Below are 17382 nucleotides of genomic sequence, written 5' to 3' on the forward strand. Positions count from 1 at the left end.
TCCACTTTTGAATTGTTCCCACAAACGAGAGCAAAACGTAGTAGCACAGTAAAGAATTCAGATTGAGCGTTTCACCTTTCATATTCACCCAGAAATGTGAAGGGTTTTCTTGGACCGGTTAAGAAGGAAGATGGGCAGTCTGTCTTGAGTCAGTCCAACTCAGCCTGGCAACAATTTAGGCACCTATGGACTTCCATTGATGAGGAAAGATTGCGGAGGCTGTTTCCTTTGGAATACAGGTGACTGAAGGAGATTTTCTTGAGGTGTGTAAAATTGCGAGGGGACAAGATAGAGTGTACAGGTGGGATTTCTTTCCCTTAGCAGAGATGTCAATAACATGGGGCCACAGATTTAAAATAACTGGCGGAGGGATTAGAGGGGAGTTGAGGAGAGGTATTTTCACCCTGAGGGTGGAGGGGTTCTGGAACACACTGCCTGAAAGGGTGGTAGAGGCAGAAACTATCATGAAAATTTATTAAGTGCCATTAGCTATAGGGTTACCAACCCGGAGAAGGAACATGGAATTTTCTGATTCGTACTGTGTTAAGTGGAACCAGCTGAACTAGATTCTCTTCCCACCTGATATTCACACGAACGCCCTGGATTGTGATCAGGAGTAGAATCACATTTTATTTCCTCCCTTTTCCCTTGTGTAGTCCAGGGCCACTGTTTTCTGCAACATTTCCCAAACCCACTGCCTCCGTTTGAAGAGTAAAGGGGAGCAGGCGCATGGAAAACGCTACCACATCCAAGTCCCCCTTCAAGTCACACGCCATGCCTGGAAATATATTGCCATCATCGCTAGGTCCAAATCCTCAAACTTCCTCCCTGACAGCGCTGCGGGATTACCAACATGAGGTAGACTGCAGCGGTTCAAGAAGACAGCTCATCATGACCTCCTCAAAGAAAATTAGGGATGGGCAAAAAGTTGGACCTTTATTCATAAGTCAATGTGTCACAAGGCTGGAATCAAATCCACTGCCCCCTGATCCCTGTGGCTCGGTACTGCATAGAGTGAGACTTCTATTCACTCAAACAGTAGCCAAGCTTTCATGTTGTATTTGGCTGGATCTTTCAGCTGTAAACCGGCATTTGATCTATGCCTACAGCGAATGGTCTGATAGAAATTTTAATCATAGCCTGAATTGAATTTCTAGCTGAAGACCCATTCACACACTTGCCCAACAAATCATCTTAGTTTCTTCCAAAGTATCATCAGCATTGGAGACACATCTCAGCCTGAATCTTGAGGATCTTATTCCATTCAGGTCAACACAGCCTGAATCGAATGTGATGAAGCAAGACTAATTGTATAAACAGGGTAATAGACCATTAGTTCAACTGTTGCTATCATGCTTGAGATATATTGTCCTCGTTACAAGAATAATATATTATCATTAATAGTATTGTAGTCCTTGTTCTTTTAAACCTAGTTTCCTTTGCAAGTAATGTTTTAGCTCTCTGGAATGTGATATTCCTTATTACAATAGATTCTCTATGCTACACTGACTTTGCAATGCTTGGGGTTAAGAAAATGCATTTTGAGGGCAAAGGTTCAAGAAAACCAGTGTTCAGTAGGAAACAATTTATACTCTATTATAAGGAGTCAGTCAACCTGCAAGCAGCTAAGCACTGGAATAAATTCACAGCAATAACGAGTACAGTTAGAGCAGGCACATTAAGCGGTGTTTGTCAATTGCATCCAGAATGTTACATTATTCACCCTTCCTGCAAAAAGCCAAGTGCCAACCTTTATTTAAAATTATGAGTTTGAATGCCGCTTCGTGTGAAAGAATGCATGGAATTTCCAATGACAAAAAAATGTTATTTGTATATGACACATTGGTGGAAATAAAATCAGGGGCTGATTAACTGAATTGGTTAGATGGCTGAAAATAATGCCACCAGCGTGGGTTCGATTCCTGTCTGGTTGTGGCAGACTATTGAGACTTGCTTCCTTGTCCTGGCCCTCAGAGTGGAAGGCATTGGCAAACTACCACTGACTAAAACTGCCAAAAAAAAACCCAGCTCAGGATGAAGGATCAGTGGACAGTGAGCCAAAGGTCTGCCTTCGGGCAGAGCACACATGGACTGGAATCATAAAATGAGCAGATCACCTCTGTTATTGCTCACAGTAAAGCAGGGCAACAGGAATAGTTCATGAAAAATACACTATGAGTGACATTTCCCTCAGATGTTTGTACTCAATGAATGATAGGAAGTCAATGGTCCATTTTATACCCCATTATTGATTTCAATCAATGAAGGTGTTCAGGCAGTTGCCAGGTGCTTGACAATCTCCCATCCCCCCATTTCCTCTGGCCAAGGTCAGCAAGAAAGAACTGCCTCTTTTTCTGGATGCGATGAAGAAATGTTCACACCTGACTGACATCTCAAACTACAGGAGTATATGGATCACAGCATTCAAAGGAGAGCAGTCTCAATGTCTTGGCCAATACTCCTCCCTCAGTCAACTCCACCAAAATAGAATCAAGTGGCTTTTTATCTCATTGTTTTTGGATCCTGCTGTGTACAAAATGAATGACAGAAGCCAAGGCTTTTCACGTAACTCATGACAAAGCTCTTTGGGTGGGAGTGAGTACCGCTTTGTCACCATTCTCTGGGTAAAGAAATTTCTCCTGAATTTCCCTCTTGGATTTATTATTGACTTACATTTATGGTTCGAGTTGTGGTCTCCCTGTTAGTAGTGAAGAGGAGAAATTACACTCGCCGATCCTGCAACGACCACAGAGACTCAGGCTTCCTTATAACCGGTTTTATTCAAGCATATGCAAGGGAGCCGCAATCATTCCTAAGAATGAAGGCCCAGATCCCTGACTGATTATATTTCACCACTTTTGTACTTTTTCTTATCATAACATTTGAGTACATTTGAATACATCCAATCGTTAACCGACACACTAGTTCCATACTAACTTTATCCTATTGAGTACATAAACATGTGATTTTGCTAACCAATTATTCTAAAGGATGTATATATAATTATATTATCCAATCAGAGTTAAAACACATATGCAAAGATCTTGGTTCTTACAACTCAAGACTGTTTGTGTTCCATCAAAGCCCCCTCTCCTACCTAAGCTAAAACCATCTGCCCCTTCCCTATGTGAGAGGGGAGTACACTTAATTTAATTTATTTCATACTTTTGTCTCCAGTCTGACTCTCAAGGCTGTGCAATGTTCATCTGGTAATCTTCAACTCTTAATATGTTTAACAGCCATACCTGCCCAGAGATTTTAGGGGATTTTCAGTAAATTCTTACTGTATTCTCTTTTAGCATTTTTAATTCCCCCCTAACAGTAGAGATATCATTGTTGTGTGGGTGTAATATCTTTGTGTATGTTAACCAAGAGTGGAATATCCTGGTATAGTAGGTAAGCTTACCCTCATTTCGCTTTGGGTTGACATCCAGTAATAAGCTTATGTACTGAAAGCCTTGACTGTCTGGTTGTTAAAATCATTCTTTGTGAAATGGACTCTGCTAGCTTTCGTCCTGTTCCAAGCTGCTTCATGTCAGCAGCACAAGACACTGGGATAGCCATCACAGGACTGTTAAAAGACACAGTGGTGCAGTCAAGGGTACAGTATTGAAACTGGGACATGTACCTCCCCAACCGTCACAAGAACAACATCGTAAGCTCCTTTCAAACTGAACATTATGAGCTTGTTAGCCATGAGCATGCAGGAGAAATTGTCCATGATTTTATTAGCAGGGCAGAAGAACATCTTTATTTGATACAAGATACTAAATCATTTAAACAGATGAAATGACCGTTTCAAGTTGCAACTGAAGAAAACTTTGGTACAAGGGAGATTGAGCATTCATGCAATAACATCACTAACAGTAATTTGCACCCTAATGAGTGGAACCGCCTGGGTGGTGGGTGATGACTTGATGGAACAAGAACAAGACCTCAGAATAAGCAACACCACACAGTTTCTGCTTGTCTCTAGTAAGGTCATTTGCTGATTGTGTAAAGCAGACCTGCAAACTCAAATCTCTCATCCTCTGAAAGCTTCAATCCAAATCAGTCAGAGTGGCTGAATTTAATTTTTACCATGACCCATTGCACTCGGAGTGATTGCGAGCCACTTCCTGGTGTATGCTTGCCTTTGGTATTGAGATCCTGAAGTCTCTTATTAAATTCGGGTTAGGGCAAGACCCCACGTGAGATGAATTTGGGCCAACTCAACCCACTTCTGAATGGGAATGTGCCCACAGTGCGGTTTGGTATCAATTGGCAATTTCAGTGCCACCACAGGATGGCTGGTGTGGGAAATCGAGAAATGGTGAACTGGAATAGTATATGGTGCTCCACTGAGGTGAGAGGATTTTTGTGGGCATGTTGGGAAAACAGAGCGGACACCGATTTCTACATCTGTCTCTGTTGTATCTAACCTTAAAGTGCTTGGTGGGGCATTGAAGATATAACCTGTGCTTAAACTTATTCCAACAGTGCTTGAGAAGACAGTGGATTTATTGGATCGACAAGCGATCAAACCTGTGTAATATCGGATGTGAGAATGTTTGATGGGACGTTGGGTGCCTGAAAAGTTTGAGCGTTCAATTCACCACCACTCCCTCACCTTGGCCAGCAGTGGCATTGATTGAAAACATAAGAAGTCAGGATTTGACAAGAAGGATGTATTTCCTGAAGAAGGATCAGTGTCAAATATTTATGGGTTGGGCTGGGTTGAGGCTGGTGGTGAGGGAGAGAAAATGGAAAACAATACCATCGCTCAAGTGCCACCTTTGAAAGTAAACTTGAACGTTCAGCTCAATAGAGGGATATTGGTCTGAAAGGTTTTCTGTTTTCACAAACCTTGACTTCGTTGTTAAGTTGTGTATTTAGCCAGTTCATTTTCTTGTTACAAGCTATTGTGCACCAGTGTTCAGAGGCCCAGTTACTGATGAGTGTGGTTGTAGCACTGACACTCTCCATTTATCACTGAGTGCAGCATATTTACGTTCCAGGGGAGATCGAGAGCCAGGTATGAATCTCAGCCAAAACTAGGGATGCTCTCATTTCAGTATCAAATTGTAGCTTCTGGAATAGCTGAATTCCGCTTGCAAAAACTGCTTTTGTTTTTTTTTCAATGTGCTCTGTTTAAAACTCTGAAACAGTGCACCATGCACGACCGACTTGCTGCTCTTTTCAAATAGGCGAATAGCATCAATTCATTTACAGGGAAACTAGTTAAGGACACGAGGGAGAAAGAAATAGAAAGATTTGTTGAAAGGCTTAGCTCAAGTCGGGTTGGTGGAAACATCTGTGGAGCACAAGCACCAGTTGGGCTAAGTGAGCTGTCACTCTACTGTAAAATTCTAATTCATTTGTTTAACTTTTGTGCTTTACAGATTATGTCTGTATCAAGATTTATAAAGATTGCTTCTTTCTGAATATATGCTTCAGAGCTCAAGCGGAGGGTTCATTACAAGGGACAACAATACCAAGAGTTCTGAAACGCTCTTGCAGGCTTCAGATGACTAGTTAATTCTTGGCATTCTGCAGTTTTGAGAGTGCAATTTAGTTATGACACAGGTTCTGAGAGCTCCTCCATTGGTTTAATGAGTGAAAGAAATCTGGACACAACCAGGGAGAAGCAAAGATTTGCTTCTGTGTTTCAGTTAACTGGCCCCATCCACAGCCAGAGTAATGGCAAAAGAAACTGACCTGCTCCATGGGGAAAAAATAGTCATTCAAGATACCTGCCATTGTTGGCTATCCACCAACTTCTGTTTGAAAGTGTACATTTAGGTTTTAGCTAAGGATGGGATCTTGCTCAGCAGTTAAGTGGCTTGCTGACAATGACTGTCCAGCTCATACATGGGCAAGTACTCAATACACTCACTGCCTAGAATAGAAATTTGAGTAAGTCATTAGGAGATGTCTGACACCCAGGAGACTGCACTGTAGCAAGGAAGCCTGCACCTTCAACAGAAAAATAAATGAGGATCAAAACGCTTCATTGTTGATTAGATAAGTATCACTGTTACTGTAGCCAGTGGTATAGATATTACTGATAGATTATATGTCATAAACAACAAAAGTACAAATTACCTGGTTCAAATAGCAAAAAATAAATTCTTCCAATTTGGAACATTTGAAATTAAAGTTGGGTCTGGAAGGTCATATATTTTGTTTCGAACATGGTGCCTTCTGACTTTATTTGTTCAATACTGTTCGATCTACTTCTGAGAAATGTGATACTTTGCTGTTGAAAGCATGTCTCTTTAAATTTGGAGTTGGTTCTAACTTTGAAAGTGTTGCGATTGCTTAAGGCCATAAATATTTTAATTGGCTTTGGAAGTTTAGAGTGCATTACTGAATTGTGTATGCAAAGAAAAAAAGCAGTTTAGCATTTTTAAACTGCAATGTTCTTAATGTTTTCCACCTGAATATAGTTTACCATAATAATTCCATGAGGGATTTATGAGAGCCTCGGACTTCATAACCCACTCTTCCTTAACTAATAGTCACCACCATACATTCATTTCAGTGACGGCTGTCTGGTTGGATGAACAAAGTGGAGGAAATTGATTTAGCTCTGTATCTTTTCAAAAATTAAATGCAATCATGTCAGTGAGATGGAAGGTTTGAAGTGGTGATATGGAACACTGGGATCTGCTCTACCCTGAAAATTCTTACATGCTTGTCTTAAATAGCACTCTTTCATAAGCAATCAAATCACCTTTCTGTTATAACCTTGCATCTGTAATGGGAGATGATGTCTGCAGTTTTGTAAAAATGTCTTGCCTAAGGGAGTAATTATTATACCTGAGAATTGGAAATGTAATTGAGTGAGTTTTATTTTTTCCAATTTTCTTCCTTTCTGTTCGAAGGCCCAATCTGTACAGTTGAGCAGTGTTAGGGGAGGGCGCCTTGTGCATAGCTCATAACATTATCACTTTGATCAGGCTCCCAGCTCTCAATGTGGGCTACTCGTACACAATGGCATTGCAGAAGATGTAAAGAATGATGGACAGGAAAAGACAAAAGGTGATAAAACAAACTAAAACCCAGGCCAAATAGAGGGAAAAAAGTAAGGAAAATTCCTCTCTAGCCACTTTAGACAAGCACAGCTCATCCAAGAGATCGCAGTGGTCCAAAATAGTGCTGAACAAACCACTTGAAGGCAGTTGTCGTTAGCATAGTCCTGGTTATGGTTGGGTTGTAAATGCCAATGAAGTAGCACTCTTCTCATTATCAATAAGTGTCTGAAATCCTTGGCATTATTAATCGAGGTTTAAAGTATAAAATCAAGGAAATGACGCTAAACCTTTATAAAATGCTGGTTAGACCATAAATGAAGCGTTGTGTTCAATTCTGGGCACCTCACCTTAAGGAAGGATGTCAAACCTTGAAGAGGATGCAGATGAGATTTGCTAGAATGGTCTCAGGAATGAAAGACTTGAATTATCTAGAAGGAGGCCATTCAGCCCATCATGCCTGTGTTGGTCCTTTATAACTCAGCCCCCTCCATCTGCTCCTCCCCCGCAGCCTTGTAATTTTTTTTCTCACTCAAGTATTTCTCCAATTCCCTTTCGAACATAATTGAATCTGCTTTCAGCAGCCTTTTGCCGGGCTACCTCAGATCACCAAAACTGGCGGCGTGATCGGAGCAGTCCTCAGGGCATCTGCCTCTTCACCAGTGGCCTTAACATCTGCGGTAACCAACACTCCTGCCACAGGCAATGGTTTTATCTTAGCCCATGAAAACTCTTGATGATTTTGAACATCAAATTTTTCCCTGACCTTCTCTGTTCTAAGGTAAACAACCCCAGGACTGAAGCCAAGTAGTTGGCTGCCTGCTTTTCAGCACCTGGTGGCAATGACTACTGTTGGTGTGCAAGCCCAGAGACGGAGTGGCAGCAACCTATTTAAATAAAGGGACATCTCAGCTAAGTTCAATATTGTCCTAATCAGATCTGTACACACATCAACTTCGAGCAGGGGTAGCAATCAGGAATCATAAACTTGGTTGATTTTCCCCTCCGGATCTGCCGAACACAGAGGTCAAGTGCAGTGGCCAAATTGTGGCGGTCAGTCCAGCTATGACACTGAAATGCTTCGTAGCCCTACCGTGCTTGCTTCTATAAATGCATCCCTGAAGCGTGGTAACACCATAAAATGCGATAGAATTTTTAAGCACTTCAAAACCATTATTTCTGACAAATCAATAAATAACACATTTTAAACCATTACAAACAATTTAGCTTCTGTCTTATTTCAACCTTTGGGACATTAGTGAATTTATATAATATAGCACAAGTCTGGAAATTTCTCCGTTAAAAAGAAAACTATTGAGTCCAGCCTGTTTAAAAATTCAGCACAAAGATAGACGGTTCAGGCAGCTCTGCTGGCAAATGCATGTACCCATTCTGGTGAGGAAAGGATTGGGCTCAATAGTAATGTCTCCTTGGTTAAATGTCTTCCCAACACTCACAGTTCAGGTTCACTCGTGAATAATGATCTTTAGACAAGGTCCTCAAGGGTAATTCTACTTTTGCAAGGAATCAAATAATCAGAGCAGGAGAGAAATTTGGCAAGAAAATATATTCTTTTACATTAAGCAGTGCAGTAGTCTATTGGTGAAAGTGATATTGGACAAGTAATCCAGGCACCTGAACTGGAACATGAGGTCAAATCCCCTCACTGCAGCTGGGATATTTAAATGCCTTTTTTTTTTCTTGATTTGTTCATAGCATGTGGATGTCGCTGGAAAGGCCATCATTTATTGGCCATCCTTAACTGCGTTTGACAAGATGGTTTTGAGCCGCCTTCTTAAACCGCTGCATTACATGTGCTGTGGGTACACTCTCAGTGGAGTTCCAAGATTTCGAAGGAACTGTGATATCCTCACAAGTCAGAATGGTGAGTGACTTGGAGGGGAGCTTGCTGGTGGCATTGTTCCCTTCTCTCTGCTGCCCTTGTCCTTGTGGAGTTTGTGGGTTTGGATGGTGCTGTCAAAGGAGATTTGGTGAGTTGCTGTGATGCACCTCGTAGATGGTACACACTGCTGCCACTGTGCATCGGTGGTGGAGGGAGTGAATGTTTATTGTGGTGGATAGGGTGCCAGTAAAGTGTGCTGCTTTGTCCTGGATGGTGTTGTGCTTCTTGAGTGTGTGGGAGCTGCACTCCTCCAGGCAAGTGGGGACTATTCCATCACACTCCTGACTTGAGCCTTGTAGATAGTGGACAGGCTTTGGGGAGTCAGGAGGTGTGTTTCTCACCACAGGATTTCTAGCCTCTGACCTACTATTGTAGCCACAGTATTTATATGGCTGGTCCAGTTCAGTTTCTGGTCAATGCCAACACCCAGGATGTTGATAGTAGGGGATTCAGCAATGGTAATGCCTTTGAATGTCAAGGGGAGATGAATAGATTCTCTCCTGTTGGAGATGGTCATTGCCTGGCACTTGTGTGGCACGAAAGTTACTTGCCACTTATCAGCCCAAGACTGAATATGCATCTGCTGTCTTGATGATGTAGGGGGATGACCTATGACATAGGGCCATGTGTTTGGAAGGTCCTGCTGAAGAGGCCAGGCAAGTTGCTGCAATGCACCTTAATTATATTTTTAAAAATCATTAATAAAAAGCTAGCATCAGTAATGGTGGCCGTGAAACTACTGGATAGCGTTAAAAAGCTATCTGATTTACAGATGCCCTTTGAAGAGGAAAATCTACCACCCTTACCCAGTCTGGCCAACATGTGGCTAGACCCACATCCATGTAGCTGACTCTTATTGTAGTTACCTTTTGATTTGACCGAGCAAGGCACTCAGTTGTATTCAGGAAGGTGGCTCACCAACCTTCTCAAGGGCAGCTCAGGATAGGCAATAAATGTCAGTGAACTCCACGTTTCTGAATGAATAAATGAATGAATAAAAATAAGTTCTCGCTTATAGATTTTTGAGGCTGTTGTTGTTCACCCTTTTTGATTTTCAACCACCTTTCTCTTCCCATCATTCATAAATTGTAGGAGATCCAAGTCCTGTACCTTAACTCTGTAATTTATCTATCACTGTGTGCTTTGAGGCAAGCTCTAGTGGCTTGTTTTAAAAAAATCCCTGACTTTTAATTTCTCTCACCTCCAAATGAGATGTCTGCCTAGCTCTGAAAATGGTTTGAATGCAAACTGAATGTTTTTTTTTTAACTAGACTTTTAAATGAGAAGTTTTTTTTAAAAAAAAAACCCATGGAAGTCTGCTGAGCTGAGAGACAAGAGAGAGTGTGTTGGAGAAACAAAGCGCAGATTTAGTCATTTCTGCTGGAATAAGCTCCAGAACACGGAGAATTTTTTCAAAAAGACAAAGAGTTGAATTTTGTAAAATTATTGGTTAAGCAGAGCAAGCTAATAACACCACTTGTGTTTGAACCTTTGTTTTGCAGAAGCTAATCACCCCACTTACGGCATCTGATGGTAAATGTTTGAACTCATTCCAGCTAACACCAGTCACACTTCTCAAGTGCTTTTTGTGCTTAAACCTGGTTTCAGATGGGGCATTTTTTGATAGAGGCATGTGGTTGCCCCATGGTCGCTGAAGCAGAATCATCACATGCCCCTTTTAGGGCACCATTCACACAGGAAAGAAAAATACGGTCCAATCAAACTACAAGAAGCCAAAGTAAGCAGTAAAGCCACAACAAGAGAAAAGGGAACTTTGTCAACTGAATCATAATGATGTTATTGATGTAAATAAGACAATCTATACTCTGGGTGCCTACCAGTCACAGAAGGTTTTAGGCTGGGAATTGGATTAATGGCTTGGAATCATGGTGTGGGAGTGACTGATGTCCTGGGACAGGGTAGCTCAAATTCCCTTGAGTTCTTTTCCCTCTTAGTGTTGCCAGATGCCTGGCTTTCTCCCAATAGTGCCAGATCTAATCTCCCACTTCTCTCAACTCAGGATCCCCTCTCTTATGATTGTGAACACCAGTCTTCTAGAGATGGAGACCATTCTTACAATTCTTCATGACTTGAGCACTCTGGCAATGGTAGGACACCCATAAGACCACTTCCTTCCACCCAGCTGCTTCGAGACCGTGTGAGCCTCCTCGCCATTGCTCCCACATCTAGGGAAGACTTGTGTTGATGTTTGCAGACAAAGCCGGTTCCCAATCTACTGGGACTGCTTAACAGTGCTACCATGTCTCGGGAATCTCCTCCCAATCAGTTATCCACCATCCAGAAGCTTTCTCATGCCCCAATGCTGCAGTACTCTGGGAAATCCTATGTCCTGACCTCCCCTCTGTCCCCCACAGCTGATGTGACCCATTCTATGACCACTCCCCAACCCTACCGCCTCTACGCGTTTTTACCTGGTACCCTCCTCAGTGTTGCCATGATCTTGCTTAATCCCCCCTACTAATGCTCTAGCCCCTTCAACTACCCAAATGTTTAAAGATTTAAAATTAATAATTAAAATGATTTAAAGTGCCACAGGAGAGGCGGATAGGTTTAATCCTGTGCACTGCTGGCCAGATAAAGGGTGGGTGGGGGTGGAGGTTTGGGGGCTTGCCTCTTGCCAGGCCCCCAGTGCCAACTGGAGGCCCCTCCCCACAGTTTTGCCCCCCCACTACACCCTGCCCCTCCTAGCCCTTTCCGACATACCCCTCCTCTGCACTCCCCAGCCCTCCCACGCCAGGACCTGTCAGCCTGGCCCCAGTGAGATCCCAGATATACTTGAATGTCCGGATCCACTGCTGAACACCACCTCCTCCACCAACCTGCGGAGTACTGGCAGTGGCCGCTGCTCTGCTGGCACTGCTGGTGTACAAAGCTGCCAGTTTTCGATTGGCTGACGGCCCTGTGATGTGGGACTCCCCCCGCTGGAGACGGGCAGAAGCCACACCTCATACGAAATAAAAAACCGTCACCTGAACAATTAAAGTGGGGCGAGCTGGCTCAGTAGAGGCGGGCTCACCCCTGACATTTACACCCGAGTGTGGGAGCTAATCTCAGTGTATAATTCAGCCCAATGTATGTCACTTGGCATTCGAACTCTATTGTTATCTAATAGCAGCATCATCTCCTGATTCATGGCAATGCCGACAGAGAACTACTCAATACTTGGCCAAGGGATTTGGAGGAAGCTAATTCAATGTCTCCAAGAAGAGTGGCCCTGTAGCTGTGAAAAGGAGTGAGTAATGGATAGGCCTATGGGGACCTCCAGAAAGGATGCTGTTGGCTTGGGATGAGAAGCCATTGCTGGGGAGCAGATGCTCAAGAATGTGGAAGCATCGGAAGAGGTATGAGCCTTCAAGCGGTCAGGGGGTACAAGCAGGCCATAGTCACAGGGGATGTCATTTGTCACTTTGGGTCATAGTGCTGACGATGGAGGTGGAAAAATTCAAGCAAGGAGCTCCAGGTTTGAGAGGTGAAACTCGGAGCTTTGGAGAAGAATGGAAGATTGGAGATGGGGGCAATAGTTTGCGATGTTGCAGCATTTTGAATCAATTTGATACGTTGCTTCTTCACACTTGCTTGTTCGGGATGTAGCTTCACAAATGATTGAGAAAAACATTCCATTTTCTGCTGCTTACTCATTCCTCACTGTTGCTTAGCAACTTGTATTTAACCACTTTCGATTTGTTCACGTTCAGTCAATTGAATCTTTGGCACCAGCTCCTCGCTTTGACAGCCGCTTCAGATAGATAGGCGTGTGGACATCTTTGAAAGGTGTGACGGGTGAATTTTTGAATATAAATAGTGGGACAAATGTGCAGTATTGCCAACCTCATGCGAGAATCAGCTGACATGATTTGGTAACTCTGCAGTGACTGCATCCCACTCATTCAGTATGGCTTTGTTATACCCGAAGCACTCAGAGTATCCTGGCCGCTGGTGCTTGTCATGGCACAAGCTCTGAGCAGCTTGACGGCTTTCCCTCCCCCCTGGCCCCATGGATTCCACAGTAAATATTACATGAGTTAGCAGATATCTTGGAATGATTGCAAGACATTAATTTCAGTGCAGGGTTCAGATTACTGGTAAACGAACCTGGCTTAGCTCTGGCAGTCTATAAACGTGATCACATCCTTGCCAGTGGGTTGCAGCAATCGTTTCCAGTGCAGCTGGTTCCCCAGATGGCCCTCAGGAAACTGACGAATATCCTGATTTGTCCAATTTGCGCTTTGAAGCTTCTGAAACAGTGGATTCTAGTTTGGTACCGTCAGCCAAGTGCGCAGTCTCTAGCAGAAGTTATGATGAACCTTCATGAAGCTGCGGTGCTCCCAAAGTACTCTGCCTAATTTTGGACATTGCACTTTGGGAGGGGATGTGAAGGTTTTGTGGAGGGCGCAGAAGAGATTCCAAAGAAGGGTTATAGGGAAGACAGACTTCAGTTACACGGAGAGAATGGAGAAGCTGGGATTGATCTCCTTTGAGAAGGAAAGGTTGATGGGAGATTTGACAAGGGCGCTCAATATCATGAGGAGTCCGGACAGAATGGGTCAAGAGAAACTGTTCCCACTGGTCGAAAAGCTGGGAACCAACAAAAACACACAGATTTCAGGTGATTGGCAAAAGAACCAAAGGCGACACGAGTCAACACTTAACTACACAGCAACGGGTTAGGATCTGGGATGCACTGCCTGAGAGTGTACTGGAGGCAAATTCAGTTGTGGCTTTCAAAAGGGAATTGGATCAGCATGTGAAAAAAAGAAAATTTCAGGGCAACAGGGTAAAAGCTGGGGGAGGGGAGTTGGGGCTAGCTGGACTGGTCTCACAGAGAGCCAGCCTGGACTTGGTGGGCTTTGAAAGAGCTGTCCAATTAGTCCCTCTCTTCCTACTCTTTTCCCACACCATGGCTCAGCTGATAGCACTCCCACCCTGAGTCACAGGATCGTAGGTTCAAGCTCCACTTCAGGACTTGAGCACAGAAGTCAAGGCTGACAACCTGTTGCAGTACTGAGGGAGCGCTGCTCTGTTGGAGGTGCCATCTTTCAGATGAGGCATTATGCTAAGGCCCCACCTGCCTGCTCAGGTGGCACTACTTTGAACAAGAGCAGGGGAATTATCCCTGGTGTCCTGGTCAGCATTTATCCCTCAATCAATGTCATAAAGCATATTATCTGGTCATTATAATGTTGCTGTTTGTGGGAGTTGGCTGTGTGCAAATTGGCTGCTGCACTTCTGACATTACAACAGTGATGACATTTCAAAACTACTTCATTGGCTGTAAAACACATTGAGAAGTCCAGTGATAATGAAATGTGCCTTATAAATGAATGCCTTTATTCTTTACATGTTTCCTTTTCAAGTGTACTTTGAATTCCTTTCATCAGTTGTGCAAGGCAGTGATCAGAGGAGCAGTTAACGGGCACCAACAAAAGTGATAGACATGTGGTTCTTAAAACTGTTGTCTGTCAAGAATTTCTTTGTGCCTGCAGCACAAACCTGATGAATGGATTTATTCGCTATTTTTGTCTTCAATGCTCAATAGAAATTCATCCCTCATGTTTTATTCACTGTCTCAAGACTTACGACTGTTGCTCAATAAATTTGGTTAAATTTGATATCATTGCTCCCATCAGACCGACTTCGGCTCTTTGAAAGAACCCTGACTTCTGTGCTCAAGTCATGAAATGGGGCTTGAACCTGCAATCCTGTGACTCAGGGCGGGAGTGCTGATTGGAGAACTTGGAAAAGGCAATGTTGAAATGATAGCCACATCGAAACTAAGGAAGAAGGTATCTGATCCTTGAAGTAGTGAGTTCAAGTGCTATTGAAGAATTCTTCGTTGTCTTCATCCCACCATTAGGGGCCCAGTCTCCAACTACCTCGGCCCCATTCTCTGTAACGGTCTCCCTAATCCTTGCACTTCTTTCATCGCCATCTCCAACACCTATTCCCTTGAGCAAGCTTTTATGTCTGCTCTCTTACTTATTTTTAATAGTTTATTCTTCCCCCCTCTGTAATGTGGAATATTCTCTCCTGTAAATGCCCATTGTTTGGGTAGCAGGAGGATCTGAATGTAATGTAGTTTCATACCCTTGATAGTTGGAGTGCAGGTGCGATGTTGATTTTTTCTTGTTCTTAAACAATTGACGTGAAACCCTAGACTTTTATCAATTTCCCTGAGTTCATTCAAAGCAGTTCATTAGTGGGGTAGTCACTATTTATGACATTGTTTGATGTTACATATCTTATCAGGAGGGGGTGGAAACATTGTCGTCAATGTCTTCTGTTGCATGAAACTTGACAACCCGGTAGTTATGTGCTCTGTGATTACAACTTAATAACATGGTTTCATCTTAGTTATCTGTGCCTTCCAATATTTCAAAATCTGAGTTGCATTCTTTTTAAAATATCAGTCCAGGTGAAAGTGAGTCCAGTTCTATTGGATGACTCTCATAATTGAGCCTTGGAACTTTTCTCTGAGCTGCCTCCAATGATTCAGTGTCATTTTGATTACAAAGTGTTGGTAACTGTGCAACTTAATCAAATATTTTAATAAGGGCTTTTTTTAAAAAAAATATCAAGTCAGGGGCATAATTTAAAATGATCACCAAATCACCATAATTATGTTAATTGCGAGCTTCAAAGTATTTTTTTTTCCTTGAAACAGGAGCTTGCTTTCCGTTATCCCCAGAAGAAGGAATAGGGAATCTTAAAATCCCTTCTACCCCAATTTATGGGTAAAGAAACTGGGATGTTTCAGTAACTGCAGCACAACTAAGTCAAGGAGTCAAGTCAACCGATGGCCATGAACGGAGAATGGAACAAGCTGTATAGTGGTAACTTGCTTCAAAAGTAGCTGGCACCAGAGTCTACCAAATAGCTGTGGAGATGTCAAAGACAATTACAGAATGGGCTAGAATTAGTGGTCAGCTCTCGCCACTGACTGCTAAAAAAAACCTGCCCATTAAGATACAGCAAATACTATGGTATAGATTTCCCTTTACCTGACAAGGGTCAAAATCTGACGTTAAATTAAGGGGGTGTCCAGTGGTGTCAACAAGTAGAGTTAGCAGCCAGTCACACTGGCTATATTCTCGGAGACAACAAAAGCATTTGCATGTACTGGAAGCTACATATATCAATACACAGGGCCCTGTGCTTTGCAGATAGAAAGGGCATGTACACACATTGTGCCTGTTTCAGCTAAACAAAATAAGTGACATCCATTTTCTGGTTCATTCCTAGGGGCAATGTCTTGATCAATCAGACTCAAGTTGCCTGGTTTAAATTTCAAACAATGCTTGGCAGTTAACTGTAAGTCACCCTCAACTGGTGCATTCTCCATGGCTACAGCTCTACCAATCAAAGTCAACTTGTCAACCAATCAGCACTCTCTTCTCATACAGTATAAATTTGCTGTTGCCTCTGACATTGGCACTTGTAAATTGTCCTGGTGAGTGCAAGATGAAAACATCTGACAGAGAAGTTTCTTTTTCAGTAATAAAGAAGGAAGTAGTATACACAGAATCCCTTCACTTTTAATTTTAAAATTTTACAGACAGCAAAATAAAAGGTGCACAAGCATAGGATTAAAGTAGAAGTTAAAATATCATAAAGCTCAAAAAATTATTTTAAAATGATGTGGAATTTCTTAACAAAGCGGAGAAACAAATATCGTGTTCCTCTTTCAAAGTCAGTGAGGCTGTTCAGCAGTAATTATGAACAAAATGTGCCATTAAAATCTCAGTTACACCTCATTGAACAAGGTGTAACTTTTTAAAGCATTTTTATAGCAATATTTAGAGCATGGTTGAAAGTCAGTTCTAATTGCAGCCTGAGGGACTTCAACAGTGTGCCCTCTGGTGAAGTACAGAATGATGACAAGTTCTGTGTTTGACTATGCATAGGCGGACTCCAGAAGTTGACTGTCAGATTTAAAGGAGCAATGTGACATTAACAGCTTCTCTGCTGTTACTGCCGAAAAATTCAGGCCGTGACTCCCGAATGTGCTCAAAAGCAGAGTGCCAGAGGCATGTCACAGTGCCAACAAGATGACCAGCAGCCCACTCACGTTTGAAATCATGGCGGAGAGTCAGGGATTTGATCAGAGATTTCAGGCCGACTGAGATGAACAGCTGTTTCTTCAATTCAAAAATATCCCAGTATCAAGTTGACAAGAGGGTAGCTTGAAGGATCAGACTGATGGCCTTAGGGGTAAGGATAAACGCAGGAAGATTTTCAAGGAGAATGAAAAGTGGGCCTTGAGATGAAATACCCTGGAAGTAGGATAAAGTCTGATATGTGTCTTGAAGATGCCATGATGCTTAATTTGCATTACCACCATTGGAGCACCCATGCATTGGGTATGTGCAGTGGATAATCAGGCATCACCTCACATTTTTCCCCTTAAATCCCATCTGGCATTTCTTACCATAGTTACTTAATTGCACA

The sequence above is a fragment of the Carcharodon carcharias genome, chromosome 17 (assembly GCF_017639515.1).
Source record: "Carcharodon carcharias isolate sCarCar2 chromosome 17, sCarCar2.pri, whole genome shotgun sequence".
Lineage (NCBI taxonomy): Eukaryota > Metazoa > Chordata > Chondrichthyes > Lamniformes > Lamnidae > Carcharodon > Carcharodon carcharias.